General features: G+C 45.0%; 1 protein-coding gene across 2 annotated transcripts in view; it reads right to left on the reverse strand.

Moving 5' to 3' along the window:
* Window positions 1–17,321, reverse strand: part of ntng1a (netrin g1a) — a 268,615-nt gene extending 251,294 nt beyond the window's left edge. The window contains exons 1-4 of one of the 2 annotated variants that reach the window (XM_040126781.1): window positions 17,305–17,321; window positions 17,135–17,176; window positions 16,709–16,772; window positions 14,220–14,375 (exon numbers count right to left, since the gene is read on the reverse strand). The gene's annotated coding sequence lies outside the window, so the exon portion shown is untranslated. Of the gene's footprint in view, window positions 1–14,219; window positions 14,376–16,708; window positions 16,939–17,134; window positions 17,177–17,304 lie in introns of those variants that run through there. The other variant, XM_040126783.1, reaches the window with a different exon arrangement.
* Window positions 17,322–18,901: the final 1,580 nt, after the last annotated feature.

An 18,901-nucleotide genomic window follows, 5' to 3' on the forward strand; every position in this document is an offset into this window, starting at 1 on the left:
ACTGCACTGCGCATGTATGTGTGTCCGTGTCTGTGTGTTAATGCCTGCATGCTAACAGTTGCATGCGATGTTGATGTTTGCGCGTGGGACTGGTGTTTTTATGGGGGGTGGTTTCACTTTTCTGAGGAAAGGGGGACGGGGTGTGTTCAGGGCACAAACAGCAGCTGGGGCTGTATGTCCTCACCTGGAGTGGTCAGCCTGTTTTGAAAGGAGCAGATATTACCACGATGAAGGTGAATCAAAATGTGTTTCAGTTTAATCCCTTCTGATTACACACTGTTGTGCCCTACGTAAGCTCGCCGGCCCTGCTGATCTCAGACATTCCCTGTGACCTTCAGTCTGTACAGAGGAGGCATCCTGCTGGCTGAAACCCTTACGCAAGAAGATCTGATTAAAACACTGTTGCCATTCACCAGGAAATTACCAATATTATATTCGACATTTTCCAACCCGAACGCCAGAGAATGTAATTTGTTGAACCCAGAGAACTTCGACAGAGTCTGTGCCTGAGTAGAGGAGTCACACTCCTCAAAACAAACAAGCAGGTCTCTCGGTTGCTGGAAGGCTGGCTGTGCTGCAGGATGCTCTCTTTGCACAAAAACAGCCAGCACTCTTCCCTTGCTAAGACTTCAAATTCAAGCCTGCTGATGTGGGACAGGTAACTTTGGACTACTACAGCTAAAACTATGGCAGCTAGCACCGCTGCTACTCATGTTCCTGGGCTGGCTGAATGACCATTACAACCACTGTTGTCCTGCTACTAGGACCAACACTAAGTCAAAACGTCTTCAGTGAAGAAGGAAGATGGAACATCATTGCTGCTGACGCTACCGCAGCTGTTGCATTTCAAAACGTCCACTGCTGCAATACCTTTACTACAACTTCTACTACTCCTGTTGCTACTATTACTATTGAAACGCTCACAGGTTGTTATTGCTCCTTTTTTTGGGTTGCCAGCCTCTTGACGGTGGCTCTTACCTGATATGAGCCCGCCAGAGGGCCGATGCCTGTTGCTACGTTTGCTACACCTACCGTAACCACTGCTAGTTCTGATACCAAGCAGAAAAATCTGTGACTTGAAAGTTACTTACTTTTATTTTTTTTTTTAAAGAAAAAAGAAAGGTAGATTTATTTTCGGTTTTTGAAGAACACATGATATTTATTCACAATCGTTTCTAACTAAAAGTGTTGCTACTCAGCTGCTTTCATCCACCCGGCTTAACATTGCCTTCGCTAGAAAAACGCCACAGATCAGTATTATGACGTGGGAACCAAGCAGACTAAACAGGAGAAATATGCTGCTTCAACAAAACACTGAATTTAAAAGCTACATGAAGCAACTTTGCATATTGGCGGCTATAAAGGGTAGCGAGAAGTGGAAGTAGTAATCGTTTGATTTTTATTTACTTATTTTTTCTAAAAGCCAGAAATCCTGCAAACTGACATCAGTAAACTGCACCGTATACACTCGTGTTTACCATCCTGGTTGATCTGCGACCAGAGAGGCAAAACACGCGCTGGTAGAGAGCCCAGCTTTGACTCTGCTGTTTCAGAGAGACACTCTGAAGTGCGGCAGGGAAGTGTTCATACCCAACAACACAATGTGATCCGGGCGACCAGAGTGAAGCCTTTGTGTTTCAATAAGTGGAGAGGTGATGATCCTCTCTGCGGCAATGTGTTAAAAATCTCCTCTATCGTGACGGCAATTCACCGATTATCTGGTAGTCTCACGCAACACAGCTAGTGTTTGTAGATAAGAATAACTGTTGTCTACGCATACAAACAGAGAACGAACGGAACCACTGCAATGCTCTAATCTGTCATGGACACCGTTAGACTGGCCCCTCACGCTGTATTTGGCTTTAAAGTGGAACACGCTGGAAAAACCCAGAAAAGGGAAACAGGCTCCTCACAGACAGAACCCAGACCAGTACCTTCCCGCTGTCAGGTGACAGTGCTCGTTCCCAGTTCAGACACAAGACCGGAGCCCCTCCCTTGACCTGAGATAATGACTCTTAACTCCACGGTGCGATTTAGCGGGAGAGCGGTGTTACCTGGTAAATGTCTAGTTAAGCTACGCTTCTCCTTCCACTCAGACCCTCAGCACTCATATCTCAGTTTCTGACACAGTGGCGACAGGTTAGATTTTCTGAGGGACTGCTTCTGTGTAAAGATGCTGATCCTATGATGCACAAACAGAAACGACTGTGGCCATAAAACCGTGGGTTTTATTCCTGAAAGTTTGCTCGAAGTTCTGCAACTTTGGTGTTAAGAACCTACTGTTGTGACACATCTGCTCTCAGCTTCCTAGATACCACCTGTCAATCGCTGAGTCCAGTAAATCGACAGCCTTTTCCTTGGGCTTTCACTTGAGGATGAATGATTTTCTGTGGCCTTGGCTCAGTACCCAGGTCTTCCTCTTTTCATTAAAAAAAAAACGGACACCCATCACTTCCTGGGTACGGGAGGATGTTTCCAGGGAAAGACCTACCAGACACTGAGGGACAGATTCGTGAGTATCTGTCAAAGCACAGGGCACATTTCATCCAATTTGCGATCCCAAACTGCATGTAATTAGCACCTGATTTATTAAGGCAGCAGGTAATTACGCAGTCAGCAGGAAGAATCAGTGTAAGATATGTAAATGAGGGAATAAATGATTGTGATGCTGAAATAAGGAAATAACAGATTCCAAGGCATTTACTATGGCTGCGATTCAGCCCTGCCTTAGCTCAATTATTTGGGAATACTTTAGTTTTAAAATTTGAATAATAGACTCAGACTTGATAGAAAGGTTTGTTAAAAATCAATGCGAGAGGATTCATTAAAAAGGAAATGAAAAACAGAGGGAATGACATAATAAGATGCATAAAACAAAGTATAGTCCAGGAGAAGCTCATGGAGCAGGTGGAGGACGTGGAGGCGGGTGTCCCTGGACTGCTCAGATGTTCTATGGAAAGGTAAAATCAAAAAAGAAAATCACCATAGCAGCTCAGTGACGCCGAGGTTCAACTTTGATGAGCACAACACCACCACCCCCTTGAAGCATGGTTTTTAGGAACTCTTTTCTCTCCAAATACATGGTTGCTCATGTCAGTACAGTTGTTTTTTATTCATTCCAAAGTTTTTCAGGCCAGATGCTGCATATGTTGTGATGCACGCGGTCTTTGGCCACTGCGAGTCACGGAGGGTTCTGTCGAATGCAGGTTGATTTAACACAGCATTCCTAATACACCTGCACAAGTTGCACTCTCTCTTGACAGGGTAAAACACAACACTCGAGTCCTGGCTGCTCACACACAGCTGCCGCTGGGTAAGTTCCACCGTTCATTTCTACTAAATTGACCGAAAACGGGACACTTTGGGTACTGTACACGTACGCTGCAGTGAGACAGCGTCTGCTTAATTCCACATTAAACACGTCTCCTGGGATCCGGTTGCCAACCCAGCAACACAGGGCTTTGCTTTGGTCTTCTCTGCTCCCTGGCTGTGCAGCGAGCTCCCTGTAGTTTCTCTCATCTCAACTCAAAAGTCTGTCTATCCTCAAGGCCATCCTGTTTGTATGGGTGTTTGAACTCTAAACAGTGGGCCGACAGGCGAGGACCGACAGGTAACTGACATCAGTTTACCATATTTGCTCATAACTACAAACTTTTCTGCCTGTCAGGATTGTCTCACGTGTAACTGCAGGATTAAACCACGGTGACGGTGTTTTCATTTGCTATTTTCTCGCTTTTAGTACAGAAGCACTTACCGCGTATGATTACTTGCGACACAAACGCTATCATCAAGGTCGGAAACGAAAGGCAGGATTGGATTAAGTGCTGCAGACCCTCAGACCATCTCTGTCCCCGGTATCCTCCGACCAGCCGGACCAACCAGAAAGCGAGGGAAGAGAAAGCTGGGATACGAGTTAAGCTAGGTCAGCGTGGACCTAAGCTTGCTCCTCTGCCCGGCCGACTTCTGGCTAATGTCCGCTCGCAGGAAAACAAAATGGATGTAATAAGACTGTTTTGCCCACCTCTTTACAGAGACCTGGCTCCATCACAACACCCCAGATCAGGATATTTCACTCGATGGGTGGACTATGTTCCATGCTAACAGAACACAGGGACTCGGATGGGACGAGGTGAGGCGGCTCCGTGTTTACATTGATGATGCTGGGTTCTCAGATGCAGTCAAAGTGGATGGACAGCGTTTTTTTTTTTATTGTTAATTAAAGTCAACCATTAATCTGCCCCTCAGGTCATTAGCATTCACATGACCAGACAACAGGATGGTATTTTTATCGTAGCTGGTGATTTTAATCAAACAGGCCTCAGATCTGTTTTACTTGAATTCCACCAGCATGTCCGCATCCCCCCCAGGGGAAGAAATACCCTGGACAACGTCTATACCAACATTCCTGGCAGCTACGAAGCCATCCTCCGTCCTCATTTTGGTCTATCAGACCATATTTCCCTGCCTCTCCTGCCAACTTACCGCCAGCTGGTAAAAAGGGTCAAACCATCAGTAAAAACTAGTCCAGTTTGGACAGGTGAAGCTACAGCAGCTCTCCAGGACTGTTTTGAGTGCACGGACTGGCGCGTGTTGAGAGACGCTGCCGACCAGGAAAACCACATCAGTCTTGAGGAATATACATCGTCAGTAACATCACATCATCAGGACACATGTCGACGATGTGGTGATCACAAAGACAAGAAAAATCATTTCCCAACCAGGAATCCTGGATGAAGGGAGAGATGACGGCTCTATCCAGAGCCAAAAAAAGCTGCCTTTCGGTCAGGTGACAATCCAGAACATCACGGGCTACAAAAGCAGGAGCGCCGCCACCCCGAGTGAGGCCACGTTGCCAGATGAGCTTAATGCATTTTACGATGGCTTTGATCTCCTCAACAAAAGAGTCACCTGTAAAGTCTACTCCTCCTCCGGAGGATCTGCCACCGTCAGCATCCACAGAGGCTGCGAGAAGAATCCTGCTGAGAGTGAATATGAGTCAAGCTGCTGGGCCTGATAACATCCCTGGCCGTGCACTAGAACATGTGCCAGTCAGGTAGCTGATGATATTACTGACGCTTTTACCATATCACTGTCACAGGAGAGTGTTTCCACCTGCTTCAAGACAGACACCGTTGTCCCTGTGCCTAAGAGGTCTGCCGCCCTGTGGCACCCCCATTCTGATGAAGTGCTTTGAGAAGCGTATTCTCCAGTACATACAAAAGAGAACATCCCAGCCCGCCGGGACCCTCACCGCTCTGCATTCAGAACCAGCAGAGCCACTGCCCTCCACTCGGCCTTCGCACTCCTTGAAAATAGCGACAGCTACTTCAGAATGCTGTTTGTTGATTTCAGCTCAGCGTTCAAAACAATCTCCCCATGAAAGAGATTCCTCGCCAGCAGACCCCAGACGGTTCGGAGTGGCAGTCACACCTCCTCCGCTCTAGCGCTCAACACCGGAGCCCCCCAGGATCGCTTGCTCAGCGCCTTCCTGTTCACGCTGTGCCCCCATTACTGCGCTCCCAGACACGGAGAGAGAACTCTGTTGCGAAGTATGCGGACGACATCGGCACCATCGGTCCCAATTACAAACACTGATGAGAATTCGTATCGGGAGGAAATCAACATTCTTGCGGGGTGGTGCACAGAGAACGGCATACTGCTCGAGGTCAACAAAACCAAGGAGCGGATTTTAGAAGAAAAAAACAAGCAGGCAAAGACACACACCCCGTGTCTACGTCAGTGGAGCTGAGGTGGAGCAGGTGAACAGTTTTAGGTCCCCGAGAAATCAACATCACAGGGAACCTGTCGTGGCCATCACACATCTCCACCCCGGTGACGAAAGCTCAGAAGCGACACCGGGTGGGTTGAGTAGTTGCGTCAGCCATCAGATGAGAGTCGACTGGTGACCTCGGTGATCCCATCTCAATCAGCCAACGCCGTGAAAACTACTCTAATATTCGCTGTTGTGTTTTTGTTTTTCATTTTTTTTCAAAATCGAGAATTAGACATTTGACAAAATGCGAGAACACACTAACTTTTTAAGTATGTTGCAGTTAGTATACAAGAAATCAACACACTGTCTTTTTATATCACCAGGAAACGATACAACATGTGCACCAGCAGACATTAATCGAAGTGTGACTTTAGGGTGTCACTGCCAATTAAACTTAGAGAGACAATAGAGAGAACAGAGAACTGGATCCAAGTTCGTAATTTTCTAATAACCATGTTAAATGGGAAAACTGATCCGCTGAAGCACCATCTTGCCAGAATCATCAAACACTATTGAATGTGTGAATTAGAACGATCGACCTCATGCTAATACGTCATTTTCCACAATTACGTCTTAAGACCTGCAATATCCATACGGCTCATAAGGATAAAAATAAAATGTGGAGGCATCTATTTAAACAAAAGAAAATGCCATTGTCTTACCTCCACAGAGAACCAGGTACCTTGAAATTAGGGCCGTCGCTTTTTCTAAAAATCAAGCTCCAACAAATTCGAAATGATGCGGAATTTGGTCGAATTAATTCAAACAGAATTAGAGCACCCTCTGCTGGATCCAGAGGCAAACTTCAAACGATCTGTTGCGCTTACAGACTGTACATCTTGAATTCCAACGAGCCAATACAGTTCGAATATTAACTTTTGCCCCCCCACCACCGTTCAAACAAATGTTTGAATTTCAAATAAAAACTGACGGCCCCACTTGAAACACACTGAAGCATCAAAAGTCACACTGCGAAACCACATCTCATATTTAGTGATTTCATTTCTTAAGTCCAAGTCCTTCAGTTGGTTCGAGCTGTCCTCCAGGAGCTGATTAGCAGTTCAAGGAAGGACTTTGTCTTCCTTGGAGCAAGTAAAGGCCACAGCCCCGTTGATCCATGAGGAAGAGGAAGTGGACTCATCAAAGCCTTCCAAGGTCTTTGAAGGTACCTTGTTCAGCCCATCCCAATCCCTTGCATGATACAGCACTAAAGACAAGATGAAAAGAAATAGTTTCAATAATCTCCCTACCCTATGAAACACAGTACACTGGGCACAGGTATTATGTAGCACTTGGGGTATTAAGATTAAGACTGAGATGAAAATGCATCAAGTATAATACATGTGTAGAATCATCAGAACCTTTGCTTCTCACCGATTTTTGTCTTTAAAATAATATGTGGGTGTATGTGAACTTGGCACTGGTTGGTTTGATTGAAAATTAGTATTCTGTGCAGCCACTTTCTGGGACTACTTCACAGAAAATGTTGAGAATTTCAGATCACCCCCTCTTACGTGGAGGTGTTGACAGCCTTAGCACTCAGCGCTTGTTAGTACGCAATTCATTTTGTCTGTCCCTCAGGTATTAACAAGATTGTCTAATATTTCCATCTTTACGGCTTCAGACTCTTGCACACTTAATCAGTCCAGGCACTGCTCCCTTCTCTATATCCATCCACATCTTAAAGTGACTCTGAAATCACAATTTGGCTGCCTTTGCCTCTGCCAGAACTATGTTTAGCTACAGTTCACTGGTTATTTATGGGTACTTACTTGATAGCCCCCCTCTCACACACACACACACACACACACACACACACACACACACACACACACACACACACACACACACGACTAAGTAGGCAGATTAATATTTTATTCTCTACAATTCTTCTCATCATCTAAGTCTGGGGGAAAAAAATGCTCTGCCGGAATCAGGAATCATCCATGATCCTGGAAAAGTGATAAAAAGGAGGCTATATATAGATGATGAATTACTGTCCCAGGGAAAAACAGCTCTTTGAATATTTCATGGGGCAGATTTTCACTTCTCTGGTGGAGAGACAGAAGAATTACCTTCCTTCTTCAAGAAACGTTCCTATAAAGATCAGTTAATTACTTCATCATCCTTGTAAGCTGCCTACTATAGATCCATTCATTCAATAGAGGCACAGTCCGACTCACACACACTCACACACACGGTTTCTTCTCCTATTTTATTATTTTTGAGTGTCCCAGCATGTCCCTCAGTTACGAGTAGAGCCTTCACTTTGCAGATGGAAATGGCTGCGAGTGTGTGGCAAAACATCAAAAGCAAACAGGTGTTTATAAATCTGCTGCCTCTTGGCTCCACGCCTAATTTCCATAAAATGATGCATTAACATTTTCACTGAATATTCAGCCCTTTCTAAAAGCACCCGCTTGGTCGGTCTTGTTAGTCATTCAAATGAAATTGTAAAAAATGCAGGATGGTACTGCTTCCAAGAGGCAGCGCGGTGTCCTACACGTCAGCAGCATATGGTATTGGGAATACTGCTCATTCAAGCGGTTGATTGATTGGTACTCCATTGCTTTCCAGCTGTCAATCACACTTTTGCTGAATTGAATGAGACCACCATACTCAAAACAATTGTAAATATAAATATTCATGACAGGCCCCTGTTTTTCTTCGGGGTTTTGTCTCATGTTGTCTGCGTTCTCTACCGCACTGCTGGGTTTCATGTCAATGTCAGGAAAACTTGCAGTTTGACTCTATTGTTCTGCAAACTACTTATCTGAAAGATGTGTGTTCATGATTCATAACATTGTAATTCATCCTAGTTTTCTAATTCTTGCTGCACCACTGCTGCCAACAGTCGCATATGGTACCATATACTCTTTGTCGAACCATGTTAGACTTTTGTTTGTAATGTTTTTCTGTACATATCCCACAATATCGTTGCCTCTTTAATATCGGATGTACGATACCACCCAGGAACGCAGGCCTGACGCAAATTTTACCGGGTCAGACTCGTATGTTCGCAGGCTAGCACGGGCAGCATGGAGCGAGGCGACCTGTGACGGCAAAAAAAGCCCTCCGTGAGCTCCCAGGATTACGCAGGACTGCAGTAATGCAGTAACGCAGTAACGCAGCCCCCTGTCCTGAGCTCGGCTGTCTCTGCAGCCTTGTCGAAGCCCAGCACAACCGCAAAATACAATAAACAACAGCTGACAAGCAAAGAGTCTCCTCTCCGTCACTGCCGTGCCGCGTCGGTAGAAGACACTTTGCAATTCAACGGGTGGGCAGCAGTTTTAATCAAACAGCTCCCTACTTCCGCCCAACACCCCCACCCCTCTGTGAATGTCACCCCCGCCCGTACCGTGTGTGGCGGTGAGCATATGAGCCACACGCTGGCTTTTATGATACAGCATGAGGTAACCTGCGAACGCCCGGTCCCCCGTCATCCCGGGGAAATTACAGTCGCGTCATCCTGCACCGCGTTTTCTGTGTGTGAAATGAGGTGATGATGGAATATAAACTGCTATTTCATAAATAACATTACGGCCCCCACAAGGCCCCATCTCTTGCCAGTCACAGATTAACTAGCACTCAAGAGACATTTATCATTATCCATAACAGGATTTATTGCACTTAAAGCTGCGTGAAAGCCAAATGTGTCTCTGTTCTCCTTTCGACTTGACTGAGCAGAATCAAAACTTTGAAAAGGAAATCATAATGTTTTCAAATTGTTAGTTTGCTCAAAAGTACCGAAGACAAGCTGATAGAGGCCATTTCAATAAATGCACAGTATACCATACATCATTATGGGCATAAGATGAATTAGTAGGTCCTGAAAAGGGACTCTGTTGTCAGCTGTGGTAGGGGTTGATGAAAATGCATTTTCGGTGTTCTAGGCCACTACGGTTTATCTGGCGCTCTGGTCCTGTCACTGGTATACGGCGTGTTTATTCATGTTTACTCCGTACCATGGAGTTCATTAAAGAAGACTGTGAAACAAAGTTTCTGAATTTGTCTTCAGAGAAAGCTGGCAAGTGAAAACAGCCTACTGGATCCACAGCACACCTAATAAACTATGACCTTTATTGACCTCTGTGCACAGTAGTAGGTACGACACCATCTACAGAGCTTATCCCCTCCCCTCCTGTGTCCCTCTCCTCCACGGTGAAGGCTAGAAATTTAGCCAAAAAAAAACGTAACTATTGCTGAGTCATTGCTGTTGATCTACAAACCTACCAAAATATTATGGCCATTTGGTTCAAATGTGGCCTGAAAACTGTATTTACAGACACTCCAAGTTATCATTTTATTGCTTTCTTAAAATATTTATCTCTGTGGCAAGAGGTCTGCTGGGCATGCAGTCTCATTTTAGTAGCAAGCTTTAGTGCATACAGCTACACACGTTCAGCCGGCCTGAAGCCAGGCGCAATCACAATCTGCTGCTGCTGGCAGCTAACAAGCTTAGCAGAACAAATGGGAGTTAGCTGCCTTGCTCAAAAGCAACTGAGCTCTTCATAATGGCGGGGAAATTGTTACGCGCTAATTCTCACAGATTTTTCCCACTTGGTCCGATCACATGTGAACCGACCGTAATAATGATTACATTGTCATTTTCCAAAACAAAATGATGCACACTCTAAAATAGTTCCAAAGACTGACCCCCGATTCATATAAACAGGGAGTTTCTCTTATTCAAAGTACTGCTACAACACACGAGCAAGCTTTGGAGCAAGTCCTGTGGTGGCATGGGATCTGCTGCCGTTAATTCATCTTATTCATGTTCTCGAGAAGGGTTCAAAGCAAAGATTTCCTTTACACGATTAGTCTTCGCTGGGTGTGCCAACTCTACGCTAGTATTCCAAAGGCACATCTTATCCCAACCCCAATCTCCATCTAAAGTGCCCTCAGGTTATGTTCATATTGAATTAGCTCACATCAAAGCGATTCCACACGATAAGCCTTTTAAAATGAGATGCTCTTTTAATTCTCTGATTACAAACAATTTACTCCACGGGGACACTGTTACCTGGACGAAAAATGATAAAAGATCCTATTTATCACCCAGAGCATATTATGTGAAAAGAAAACATCTGAATAGAATGAAAGATGAAGATGAGATCTGGCTCAGTCAAATGCATCTTGTTCAAAGAATCTAATCTAGAACACTGAAAAAGGCGGCACAGCACACACTGTTATAGATTTTAAGTACACTGCAAAGGGTTCCAGAAAACTGCTTTGTGGCAACACTACCGGAAATAAGTATCTTGTGTGGGAGTCTTACTGACAGCAGGAAAACGTCAAGCAAAGACACAAAGGAAGAGTCAGCATCAAATAAGGTAGCAAAGCTTGAAACCACCTTGTCCCAATGATCCCTCCTCGATTTGAATTACGATCTTAAATGGCAGGGATTTATAGAAAACCATGGGCCAACAGCCCTTCTCGAAATGCTAATGCTGTTAACTGCCTATGAGAAACAAATGCAGATGGATGCTAACATGACTGTCAGTATTGTCCTCAGAAGATGGATCACTTAGCTGTCTAATCAGTGGTTCGGTATGAGCCTTGGATGTTTGTCAGAGTTGGTTATACCACGAGTCGCTTGGACAGTCGCCATTAGTCTTCGCGGGCATTCAGTGAGATTAATTCATTTTAAGGGAGAATTGGGCTCCACCACTCACCTAATCTTGATAGATGTGACAGTTTTGGGAAAGCTGAAGAAAAAGAGCCCGGCCAGATTATTATGGATGAATATTTGTTCTGATGCTGCTTTTATTGCAGAGCAACAACGGAGGCACTCACACACACGTGCATTTTAAAAACAAAAACTTACTTTGGATTAGCTAAGGCCCAGGAAATGCCCCTTCTCCTTTGGCTATTCTCCTCCTCCCTTGTCATCAAGCTGCCAATCAGAGTTAGGGAGTGGCTTGGGACCCAATCGATCAAGCTGATTGGGAGTGTCAGGAAGTAGCTGCAATAAGCAGCCAGAGGTTGATCCTCTCGCAAACACCATTTACCCGACAGAGCCTGTTTAGTCAGAATGATAATTAGGTGAAAGTCCTTGCTCATCTCCCCTCTTTAGCTTCAGACTCAATGTAAGTCAAACTGCAAACAGCACAGACTATGGTGCCTCTAACAGCACAACACTGATAAACGACAACACTGATACTGCACTTCAATAGTTCTAGGTCAGTTTTTTGCTGAAAGAGTAAAGTATCGGTGCTCGTACCGAATACATTGCGTGTGAATACCAGCTGATAAGCCAAATCATTTTTTACGGTCCCACGATTTCATCAACTCGCTTAAAAACAAAGCTGTGGCTCAGGCGCTAGAGCGGAGCGTCTGCTAGCCAGAGGGTCGGGGGTTCGATACCTGGCTCCTCCAGTCTGCGTGTCGAAGTGTCCTTGGGCAAGATACTGAACCCCAAAAAAATTGCCCCTGTGTATGTAAAGCGCTGTATGAATGTGTGTGCGAATGGGTGACTGTGGCATGTAGTGTAAAGTGCTTCGAGCGGACAATAAGACTAGAAAAGCGCTTTGTAACTGCAGTCCGTTTACCGTTTTAATTCACGAGCAACGTGTCTCTGCAGGCAATATTTTGAAAGACTATGATTCTTTCACACAGCCAAGCCAGTACGCTGCTATCTAAATATACAGTTGCAAGAAGGAATGGTCGCCTCTGAAAGAGCAAGTCATTCAAGAGCAAGAGGATCCATCGTGCACCGTACATTACACATATGCCTAACCTAACATCATCCCACAACGTGGGATTTGAAGAGGGTGTGAGTCACAACACTGAGCAACACAAAGGGAGAAGGTTTTACAACACGGCTTTCACCAGCCATCTTAAAAATGTCTTGGCGTTTTGGTTTTTTTTTTCATGCAAAGAGGAGGAACTGTTTGGGCAAAAGACAGAATGCATAAGCAGACTACCTGCCAAACCTCGGTAGCTTAATATGAACCGGAAAACCCCACTGCTCAATTAAAATAGTCCAACAGAATAACGGAAACTCAAATCCTTCCTGAAGCAGACGCAATGTTTGAACTATACAGGGAGAGAAAACGACAAGTGCAAATGAGAAAGAAAAAGAAAATCCCTTTCTCTGAAGATACACACTCTTTACTATTTACAAAATGTAGACATTTACCAAAGGTGGTTCAGGACACGTTGTCTGAATACAGACATGACAGGAAGCTCCATGAAAATATGTAAAATATCTGCTCTGCCTAGAAGGAGCACGCACCGGTGAAGACGAGTGACATATTTACGACAAATCCAAACGGGTGTGTCAACCATTAACCTGCTGCTCTTACGGTGCATTCGCAGCTTTGGCTCTCAATGAATTGTCCAAGGTTGCATTGAATATCTTCATCTACATATCTGTATGTAGAGACGCTCTCTTCAATGATATGTATCAAAAATAAATACAGATCGACCAGTAGAGCCCTCGCTCGTACGGCCATGTCCATCACCAGGCCAATAATCCAGCATTACGCTCTAGCAAGCAGGTCCAGCCATGTCATCCAGACAAGTAGTTACAGAGAGAAAATACGCCAGAAATAACGCTGTGACCGACGACTTGTGTTTAAGGCTAAATTCCTAAACACAACTGCAGCTTAAAAATGGAGCCTTTTGCTTCTCTGCTTTTTGTCTGAGCAAGTAGTGCGATGGTGCATATGGCACTCTCATGGTAAATACAAAATTTACATAGCACACGTGTAGATGAGCTCAGTTTGGGCCGATCTGAGGTCACAAACAACCGACCCACCCAACAGTTGGCCTTGGCATCGGTGCTGCACTACTCATGTTCAGTGTAACAGGATAAAAAAAGGTCAGTAACAGTTTTCCTGTTTCAAGTGCAACTGAAGCTGCACTTGAAACATCCACGTCTTTGATTTGCCATTTATCTACAGAGACACCGCGAAAACCATCACACCATACGGCCGGTTCATAAATGAAAACTTTGCCCATAACCTTGTTTTTAGGTGCCGTCTGGAGCACCAGAGGTTGGCTTCCTCTCCGATCAAGGTTAGGGTGCTGAGAGTTTCCTCGCTGTAGAGCAGGTCCACTTCGAACACAGTAATATCAAGGTTATGAACAGAGCTTACAGCCAGGGAGAGAGCAGGTTTGCGTTTGCGTTGATTACCAGAGTGACCAGCTGACCCGAGCCCCTAAGCCGCCCTTCCATCAGTCCGCCCTCCCGCCTCAGCTCCACCAGTGCTGTCTGTCTCCCTGAGCTGTCAATAGAGCCTGATGGACCTTTTAGACACTTATCAATATTTAACCAGCCTCCCCCATTGACTCAGCAATCACCGCCTAATTGATTTGAGATTGATTATCATCAGCGCCATAATGGCAGTGTGGGTCAGCGGCAAGTGCTGATAAAATAGCTCGTCGTAAATCAAATTATCTTTTTATGCAACAGTGTGTAAAGAATGACAAGCGACTGTACCGTACAAAGGTCGAAGCCTCCAGACTTGTGTAGCTCTACCGAGCCGCTTCCAGTAACAAACATCCTCAGGATACCGGTGAGAGGAGTTGTGCAGCTTTACGCTCAGCTTGGTGTGGACACACTCTGGATGTGTTTTCCCTCCCTTCATTGGTGAGGCTGAAAGAAAGACACAGATTTACATGGGTAAAGTGATACAGACTGTTGTCCGAGTTAAGGGAGACTGTCACGGTGAAATACGAGGCTTTCCGTTGAGCGCTAATGACCTACGTACAGTTGTCTCACTGTCGGTGTCACCGCCTTTAATGTTGCGGCCGACCGGTGTATCTGTCTGATGCGTTCAAATGATTTCGGCTTGTCAGCGACACCTGATCACTTTCGTCATGGAAACACATCCTAGAAGACCACAGTAGTATCGAGTCGAACAACTGCATGTTTTCGCCGACAACTTATCGTGCCTGAAATGTACGGCGCTTAGCTAGCAAGGATAAGTTTAGGTTCACTGAGCTGCATTTGTTAAGTTTGGCACAGGGTGAGAGAAACGTTCGCTTCCCATGATGCAAGGCAACGGCATCTTTTGTGAGATAAACACACGTCTTCCAAACTCCACGCCCAGTTTCCACTGCGAGCTCTCTTTTCAAAACATAGTCTAAGCCCAAGCAAAGGTTACTTCAGTGATATCAACTGAAAAATTTACTAGGACAGGACACAGCTCCCAGAACAACTGTTTCCACAGGCTCCGTAGTACTTTAAAATTGAAGTGTAAAAAAAAAAATAATAATAATTGAAAGGGGTTGCATTTTTAAACAGAAAGCAGTGCTGTGCTATGAACAAAGCCAATCACAATAAGCATCTCCTTGAACTGAACCGTGCTTCAGAGAACACAGAGGGCGCATGGTAAAAGAGTTCTGTCTATCAAAAAATGAAGTGGACAGTTCACTTGATACCGAGGCTGCCAGTGACAAACATAGCAGCCTTCCCCGTCCCCATCATTACAGCGCGGAGTGATCCTACCATGAACCAAATTCAAATGGCTGTGCTGCATCGCATCCTTTCACTGAGAGCCACTGTCAAAGCTGCCTCGTTTCAGCGAGAGCTGCCAAAGAGCTTTTCCTTTTGGGCCAAAATACCTCATAGTTGATGCCAGTAACAGGGCTGAACTACAGAGGCCGAGCCGACTTCTGACTAATCAAAGCTTTTTCTGCTGCATGTGTGTGTGTGTGTGTGTGTGTGTGTTATGTATGACTGAACAGCGAGGGAGGGTGGCTCTCCAGGAAGTGCAGCCATCAGATTCATTCAGCTCTGGCCAAGGCTTTGGATGCATCTCTGATGTTCCCTCTGAAATCTCTCTCGACATCACAACTGCTTACGCTCGTCATTTCAGCATAAACGTCTTTCGCCCCCCAGGTTCTTTGTGAAACGCCGTGGGCGCTGCGTAGAATGACTGGATAGGTTGCGCAACACATGAATTTCACGCGGTGATTTTGGCGCGGATGAAACTCTTGCTGTGACCTCACTTGTAGTTAATGGTCACCGGTCTGAAATCACAGCAGAGAAAGATTCACCGGTTGCAACTAGTCAGATTAATATCACACTGCCTCGTCACAAAAGCAGCGCTGTGAACACAAGTCACATGGACTGACAACTCCTTCAGGTGCACTGTCGGACTGTCAGGGGTAAAATGAACACACAGACCACTCAAGCCAGCAGACAAACAAACACTAGTACGTTAACCCTGTTTCCCAAGCTCGAAAAGTACGCAAATATTTCAGTGCATTAAAAAAAAAAGAAATATTTCCTGACAAACTGAACAGGGCTGAACCAACCAGTCGATTAATTGATCAGTCAGTAGGCAGAATTACTTTGGTGCATCATGCATCTCTGGTTCCTCCGACGTGAGGACCTTGGTGCCTGAGGAGCCTGTGATGGACATTTTTTACTATTTTCTGTCTCTCTCTCAATTGTCTGACATTTCATAAACTGAACAAGTAATTGAGTCTTCACAAAATTACATTAGATCATGTGAGAATGAAAGTAACCGTTAGCTGAAACCCTGAAAGTCAGCGGTCCCTTCTATTCGCACGCACGATATTACTTTTTAATACTGTGCTCCACCGCCCTCACCCGCTCAACCCTTCTGCCTTGTACTGTGCGATACAGCCTGACGTCGGCAAACTACATCTTATGACAAATGTCGTAACAAATACGCACTCTCGTTCTGTCCCACACAGACATACATTCACACTCTGTGGTTTAACAGTCACCTGATGTATGAAGGTGTGTGTTTGAAATATGAAGTCGTTTCTCTCATTGCATCAACTAACAGATCAGCACAGTCCACTTCCATTGTCACGTGCCAGCACGTAAGCTACATTTAACCAGATGAATCCCAATCAAAATATGCCTAATACCAACTTCAACAAAAGATACAGAGATTAAAAAGGTTTAATGGAGATAAAATGCGTAAGAACCGGTTGCTCATTCAGTTATACCTGTTGGCTGGCTGGCGCCTTGAACCCAGCAGAACTCCTCATTCAGCTGCTTCTTTCTCTGCTTCTGAGTGGAGACAATGTTCAATGAAGCTTCGCTTCCAGGTACTAAGAAAACCAGTCAGTCACAATGAAGCAGCTCCACCTTCCGAGTTTCCTAATCCAACTTGACAAAGTAAGCAGTGGTCTTACAGTGGCTCTAAATACTGCCACTACACGTTTCTCCAGTTACACTTTACCTGGTTTCAAGGCTGACGCTGTGCAACACACTGACCACGTTTTTCTGGGATTTCAGGAAAATCACAGGTGGAGGTAATAAAGTCAATTTTCCCTCCATCTTAATTAGCGGTGCAGGTCCTTGGAAGTAACCGAGTCGGCTACAGTTCCTTGTGTACTGTATTTTCCTACGTTCTGAGACATGTGCTTTACCTAGATATGCCGTGTTTTCTTCATCCTGATCCTTCTGCTCCACTACATTTCAGACAGAGACACTTTTTACTTTTTACCCCGTCACATATCCGACTGCTATAGCAAGGCCTGCTAGTTGCCTTGTAGATTCCCTCTTTGCGTATAAAACACAGAATCAGTGGATAAAATACCGTATGATGCAGTGAGCCGGCGTGGAAAATGCAAGACCCTGGAACGGGCAAAGCTACGTGCGGTGCGGTCATAATTAATGTTATTAATCACACCTGTGCCGTTTGTGCCCCGACATGACAAAAGGGGCGCTGCGAAGGAGGTCTGTAGGGTAGGAACCACAACAGCAACGGCAGCAGCACAATGCAAGCAGTGATTACAATTGCAATGTCTTTGTTTGTTCCACGGAGGCAAAATCAATTGAAAGGCTAAAAGAAAAGACGAGCGGCATAACCAGAGATGCTTGACACGAAGCATTTTCTGAAGTAATAATTCTGTGCTTATCATAATGTTATTAGTGTAGATGTTCTCATTAGCTGCTCAATTGCTAAATACATCAACAAATATTTAATGGACTCTAAATGCAAAAGAAAACATTGGGATGAAAATCAAAATGATCAAAACCAAATTCAGAAATCCAAACAAATTGCTAATCCTAAAACCGACAAGTAAAACTGAAGGCATTCAACCAAAGAGCTCGAATGAAAAGCAACCGCACATGAATTTGGCACTTCTTCATAATGAGACACGAGTACTAGAAAGCCTTATTAGTCCAAATAACACACAGCACATGAACGCACGTGCTGGCTGAGTTGAGTTCTCTGGTGCATACACAGATGAAGTATATTTACCCACAGAGCAAGGGGTTAGGAACAAAGTAAGTGCTTTCATTGCCCCTCTCTGAACATGACAGCTTAGCAGAAGAGGGTGGCTGTGAGGACCAACGCAGGTCATTAGCTCACTGCAAAACCTTCAGCTTAATTTATTTCTGAAGTGATTATGTCCGCACGATAGGCTCATTAGGAACTCTGCTTAACATTTTACAGAGACTGTTTGTGAAGCATTAAATTCCATTGATTAAATACAGAATCCTTGATGAGCGCTCGCCTGTGCGTTTGACAGAAGACCCTGCCTCGGCTGCGTGCAAATACAAAATGCTGCGCTCAGGTTTTTTTTCACGGATGACGAGCAGTCAAGTGCGTATGTCGGAATTGCCCTGAAAAGAGCCTCCCCTCAGCAGGAGGGTGTGAGTGGGAGTGTGTTCATACAGGCAACGGCCACAGCTTCGTCCAGGCGACGCGATAGGCCGTCGAGTCAAAAACTGAACTCTTCCATCCAACAGTGGCACTTACGTCATGTTTGCTTTATCTTAGACTCATATTTTGTCTCTAACCTTTTCTGCTTAACCTATCTGCTTACACTGATTTGATTTGGTCTATTTCTCCATCCCCCACATCCTCCTACTGTCCTTCACCTATCCATTCTTTTAAAAGTCATCTCAGGTTAGGGGGAATGTCACATCGCTCAAGTCTGCCCTGTGGGGCGGCTCGTGTTGTTTTAAGGGGTCATGTACATTTATCCAAGCAATGAATAAAGAAGCACCCAGAGGCTGGAATAAGAGGCCCGAGCAGAGTCTGGGCTGAAAGGACAAAAACAAAACAGTCAAAGAAACAAAACAACATTTACTTCAGAGAAGAGGAGCCTTTTCAAAGGTCAAAGGTCAAAGATGGCTGCCACCTGTCATTAGCTGCCTTTTGGCCTGCCTCAGTGGACCCTGGT

This window comes from Xiphias gladius, chromosome 5 (assembly GCF_016859285.1).
Source record: "Xiphias gladius isolate SHS-SW01 ecotype Sanya breed wild chromosome 5, ASM1685928v1, whole genome shotgun sequence".
In the NCBI taxonomy this organism is placed as follows: Eukaryota; Metazoa; Chordata; class Actinopteri; order Istiophoriformes; family Xiphiidae; genus Xiphias; species Xiphias gladius.